Source organism: Pogoniulus pusillus, chromosome 30 (assembly GCF_015220805.1).
Source record: "Pogoniulus pusillus isolate bPogPus1 chromosome 30, bPogPus1.pri, whole genome shotgun sequence".
Taxonomy (NCBI): Eukaryota; Metazoa; Chordata; class Aves; order Piciformes; family Lybiidae; genus Pogoniulus; species Pogoniulus pusillus.
In genome coordinates this window covers 14,093,114-14,099,274 of record NC_087293.1, presented here as the reverse complement: position 1 = coordinate 14,099,274, position 6,161 = coordinate 14,093,114, and positions in this window count along the sequence as shown.

The window sequence follows — 6,161 nt, the reverse complement described above, 5'->3', positions numbered from 1 at the left end:
ACACAGTGTCAGGTTGTGTTGGGGAAGGTCTAGGCTGGATGTTAGGAGGAAGTTGTTGTCAGAGAGAGTGATTGGCATTGGAATGGGCTGCCCAGGGAGGTGGTGGAGTGGCCATGCCTGGAGGTGTTGAAGCCAAGTCTGGATGAGGCACTTAGTGCCATGGTCTGGTTGATTGGCCAGGGCTGGGTGCCAGGTTGCAGTGGATGATCTTGGAGGTCTCTTTGAAACTGGTTGAGTCTATGATTGCTGGAGATGACACCTGCCCTCCTGCATCACAAGTGAAAATGGTGGTAATAGTGTACTTCCTTCTAAGCTATTTACAGATGTGACTCTGGTGTTCCTTTGTTATTCCCAGTCTGATGGCTGAAGCCACCACCATCTTGTGATGAAAGGCTGAGAACCCTGAGGCTTCTTAGTCTGGAGAAGAGAAAACTGATAGGGCATCTAATAAATGTCTGAGGGCTGGGGATCAAGATGGAAGGGACAGGGACAGCCTCTGCTCACTTGTGCCCTGGGATAGAAGGAGAGGCAATGGATGTTGCTCCTGGCTAGGGAGATTATGGCTGCTCCCTCCCTGGAGGTGTTCAAGGCCAGGTTGGATGAGGCCTTGAGTGACCTGTTCTAGTGGGAGGTGTCCCTGCCTATGACACAGGTTGCCCAGGGAAGTTGTGGAGCACAGAAGCACCCAATGTGATCAAAGATCACATTGGGTGCTTCTGTGCTCCACAACCTCCCTGGAGGTGTTCAAGGCCAGGTTGGATGAGGCCTTGAGTGACCTGTTCTAGTGGGAAGTGTCCTTGCCTATGGTGGAGGGTTGGAACTGGCTAAGCTTTGAGGTCCCTTCCAACCTAAACTATTCTGTGTAAAGCACAGCACAGGAAGTTCCACCTCAGCATGAGGAACTGTGAGAGTGCTTGAGCCCTGCAGCTGACTGCCCAGAGATGGTTGTGGAATCTCTTCTGGAGGCTTTCAAGACATGTCTGGATGCATTCCTGTGTGACCTGAGCTAGATTTTATGGTCCTGCTCTGGCAGGGGAGTTGAACTTGAAGATCTCTGGGGTCCCCTCCAACCCCTGTGATCCTGTGACTGCACTGGCAGAAGCCCTGCAGGGCACTGGCAGTGCTGTCAGAGCCTGGCCTGCTGTGCAAGAGAACTCTCTGCTCCTTTTGGTTGCTGGACACAAAGTTGTCATTTCTGCCTTGATCAATACCTGTCACTTTAGGGCACCTTTTGTTTCTCCTTTTGAACTGCCTTCTTGTTCAGCACCAGTTGAGGCTTTCTCTCAGAGCTGGCTAAATGGAGGACTTCCAATGACTGTTCCCATTCCTCTTACTTTGCTGCAGTCGGGTGGCAGTCACAGCCCAGTGACTGATGTGTGTGTGTGGATCTGGAGCACAGTATTATGCCTGAGTTTCTGATGTGTTGCCTTTGTGGCTCAGACACCCTATCAATTTTGGCTGTGTTTAGAGTTTCAACTGGAGCTGTGGTGAGGAAAGGAGGAGGTGTCTGTTTCCCACCCCTTGAAAAGGTTCATTCTTGGCTGCAGCATGAGTCGGGTGGAAGGCAGCAGGCTGTGTTTTGTCAGGTTAATGGCACACTTAATGCAACTTAGCATTCTCTGCACGTGTGGCAGGTTTTTCATGAGGTGATGATGTAGCAAACAGGATTTGTCACTAAGCTTTAAAGCAAACATCATAGTTCTTGTAATAAAAAGGGCTGGGGTAAGCAGCAGGATTTATTCTCTGCCTGTATCGTTTTATCAGCGCAGAGATTTGTGGAAATAGCTGGAAACTTGCTTCAGTTTGGGGGGAGGTATTTTGCCAAGCTGCTAGCAGCAGGTGATCTCTGCTGCTGTGATGTTATCTGTTTTGGAGTTGCTTGAAAGGGATTGGTGGAAGTGCAGCAGCTCTTTCAGAGCCAGGCGTGGTGTCGGTGCATGTTGTGCAAGCTTAATTATACAGCTTGGACACCACTTCTTAACCTACATCAACACCTGCTCACCATTCCCATGCCTTGGCAGAAGTGGGGGGAGAATAGCTGCTCTTGCAGCCAGCAGCCTGTTTTTCCATCATTGTAGCAGGGAGGGTAGTGTCAGGATGGGACATGTATCTCCAGTTCACACCTCAAATGGAGTTTGAAGAGTCCTCTGGAAGTGAGTAGCTGTGCGGCTGCTGCACCTTTCTCCCCTTCTGTAACCCTCCTGTGGACACTCATCTGTGCTGAGTTGTCATAAGGAGTTGTTTTGTTGCAGATAATCAAGGAATATAACCTTGGACTGCAGGCTTCAGTGGTGAAAAGCAAAGAGTGAGCACAGTGAGGAGCCAGGGTAGAGGGAAGAAATTAGAGTTGTATTGACTGGGGAATCATAGAATCAACCAGGTTGGAAGAGACCTCCAAGCTCAGCCAGGCCAACATAGCACCCAGTCCTGGCCAGTCAACCAGACCATGGCATCCAATCTTTTCTTGAATATCTCCAGGGACAGCAACTCCACCACCTCCCTGGGCAGCCCATTCCAATGCCAATCACTTTCTCTAGCAAGAACTTCCTCCTAACATCCAGCCCAGACCTTCTCTGGCACAACTTGAGACTGTGTCCCTTTGTTCTGTTGCTGGGTGCCTGGCAGCAGAGCCCAACCCCACCTGGCTACAGCCTCCCTTCAGGTAGTTGCAGACAGCAATGAGCTCTGCCCTGAGCCTCCTCTTCTGCAGGCTGCACACCTCCAGCTCCCTCAGCCTCTCCTCACAGGGCATTGGAATGGGCTGCCCAGGGAGATGATGGAGTCACCATCCCTGGAGGTGTTGAAGCCAAGCCTGGCTGGGGCACTTAGTGCCATGGTCTGGTTGATTGGCCAGGGCTGGGTGCTAGGTTGGGCTGGCTGAGCTTGGAGGTGTCTCCCAACCTGGCTGATTCTATGATTCTATTGCATGCTGGTTTTGCAAGCAGGCTGTTGTCTAATGACTTCTACCATTGATGGGGCTGGTAGTGATTAAAACCTCAGTGCTTTGGTGTGCACTGGGGCCAGGAGGAGGTTTTTCAATCCTGGAAGGATGCACAAAGTGTCTCCTGGTGAGGATGAGGCATGTGGAGATCAAGAGTATAGACATCAGCTGCAGAAATGAAGATTTCTTGCCACTGCTTGGAAAAACCCAGAGACAAGTTACTCAAGGAGATGGACAAGGTCTTGCTTAAATTCTAAGAGCAAATTGGCTTTGCTGTCTGCTGTTTGCCTGTCTGTCATCAGTCTTCTGGAGGAATTCAGGCCCTCAGTGAACAGAAATGGCTTTGCTACCTGTGTGAAAAGATCTAATTCTCATAAACAGCATTTAAAGCAAATTGCAGAAATGCTTTTAGCTGTAACCTCATTACAGCAGTGCAAAAGCCAAAACCTGGCTTTTATTAGGGCTACATTGGTGGTGGTGGTTGCTGATTCATATTAAGTTTGGGTTTGTTTCTCTTTATTGCCTCCATAACCTCCCTGGACAACCTGTGCCAGTCTCTCACTACCCTCAATGCCAACAACTTCTTCCTCAAATCCACTTTCAATCTCCCCTCTGCCACTTCAAACCCATTCCTCCTCCTCCTCTCATTACAAGACCTTCTCAATAGTCCCTCCTCTAGGCCCCTTCAGATCCTGGAAGGCCACTCCAAGGTCTCCTCCAAGCCTTCTCTTCTCCAGGCTGCAGAGCCCCAACTCTCTCAGCCTGTCCTCACAGCAGAGCTGCTGCAGCCCTCTGAGCATCTTGGTGGCCTCCTCTGGACTGGCTCCAGCAGTTCCCTGTCCTTCTTGTGCTGGGGCCTCCAGAACTGCCCCCAGGACTGCAGGTGGGGTCTGAGGAGAGCAGAGCAAAGGGGCAGAATCCCCTCCCTTGCCCTGCTGGCCTCAATAAATGTGTAAAGCACCATTTGGACTTCTCTCTGCAAAAGGCTTTGGGTTTTATTTTCCCTTGCTGGTTTTTTTTCCCTTCTCTGAACAGATGCTAAGAAACAGGTGAAGAGAAAAGTGACTCAGAGCAAGTTTGCACCCTGGGACCACTATTTAAGCATTTAAGTGACAAAAGGGCTAAATGCAACATTTTCAGTGGTGTGCACCTAAGCAGTGTGGAAGTTTAAGCTCTCTTAACTTAAGACCCAACAGCAACACAGAAAGAGCTGCTTAAGCCTTGGCTTCTGCAGTAGTGATGCTTTGAGTAGAGGCAGTTGCTGGGAGGCCTTTGGAAGCCACAAGATCTCATCCTCTGGATGCAGCTATTTGATTTATTTCATCAGCCTGAAATTTGAATCCTCTCAGTTGTCTTCTGTGCCTAAGGTAGCTTTGTCATTTCTCATTTAGCTCTAATTTGTATCCACATGTCCTGCCCCAGATCTTGTGTGTGGAAATCAGCACTGATGAAACATAACCTTTGTTCATTTCACTTGATTAATGTTCTTTGTTTTCACTGCTTTAGGATTCTTTTGACAGTGACAGTGATGGTTCTCTACAGATCTGCCCTATTTCAGTGGCTATTCCCACTTAATGGAAGCTAATGATCTTTAATGGAAACAAATACAAATGGAAGGAAGGGTTTAAAGTGGTGTCTGGAATAAAGGTCTCTGCTTGCTGGTTTCAATCCTGTATGGAATCGGTGACTGAATGGTGGCAAAGTAGCTGAAGTGCTGCCACTGACTGAGTTTGGAGAGCAGTTGGCTGGGGTCACCTGAATGGAGCTCTGCCTGTGAAAATGGAAAGGTAGGAGAAGGGGTTTGTGTGGTTCAGGGAAGCAGTTGATCATAGGATGGTTTGGCTTGGAAAGGACTCCTGAAGGCCATCCACTCCAACCCCCTTGCAGTCAGCAGGGACAGCCTACTCCAGATCAGGTTGCTCAGAGCCTTGTCAAGCCTTACCTTGAATATCTCCAGGGATGTGGCCTCAACCACCTCCCTGGGAAACCTGCTGCAGTGTTCCACCACCCTCATGGTGCAGAACTTGTTCCTAACATCCAATGTAAATCTGCTCTACCCTAATTCCAAACCATTGCCCCTCTCCTATCACTGCAAACAGTCCCTCTGCAGCCTTCTTGTAGCCCCCTTCAGGTACTTAAAGTCATATTATCATAGAATCAACCAGGTTGGAAGAGAGCTCCAAGCTCAGCCAGCCCAACCTAGCACCCAGCCCTGCCCAATCAACCAGACCATGGCACTAAGTGCCCCAGCCAGGCTGTGCTTGAACACCTCCAGGGACAGCGACTCCACCACCTCCCTGGGCAGCCCATTCCAATGCCAATCACTCTCTCTGCCAACAACTTCCTAACATCCAGCCTAGACCTCCCCTGGCACAGCTTGAGACTGTGTCCCTTCATTCTGTTACTGGTTGCCTGGGAGAAGAGACCAAGTCTCCCTGGAGCCTTCTCTTCCCCAGTCTGCTGCTTGGTCTCCCTGGAGCCTTCTCTTCCCCAGGCTGAACAACCCCAGCTCCCTCAGATGGCTGCCAACTGATTCTCTTGAAACAGATGTTAAAGTAGCTGCTGTTAGTGTCAGAATGCTGCAGGATTATTCATCATGGGGAAGAAGTCTCCTTTTGTCCACACTCTAAATGTTATTAGCAGTATTTAATAATCACATAGATTCCCCCCCTCCCTCCTAATGTGATTAGGAAGCAGTGATCCAAACCTTGTACATCATGAGGCAGCAGGTAATGAATGCTAATGGTAATAAATCATGTGCTGCAGTCACACACAAAGCCAGGACAAGCACCAGGAGGCAAATGTTCTGACAAGGATTTGGGTGGTACTGGAAAAGGCCCAACCATTACAAGGGGGAATTACTAAGCCCCTTCACTTAAGACTGTCCTGAAGACCATAAGGCATGGCAGGCAAGTTTCACACACAGCTTGGGAGCCAGGGCTGTGTGCTCTGTAATTGTCTTTCAGCACTGGAGTATTGATCAGGTCTCTTTTTGTACCAAGGGTGAAGTTTTGCAGTTCAGGAAAGGGAAATAGCATGGCAGAGCTGGCAGGGTAGTTACCAGCCCTGGCTCAGTCTATTGCTCCTGTCCTCTCCTATGAATTCAGACCTATTGATTTGTTTCTTCTTGCCACGAAATGTCTGTTTTGAGGAGAGCTGTGAGAGTCTGGGTGAAGCACAGAAATAAAGCAGCTGTCCCCTGGGCTCTGCCTGAAGCTGG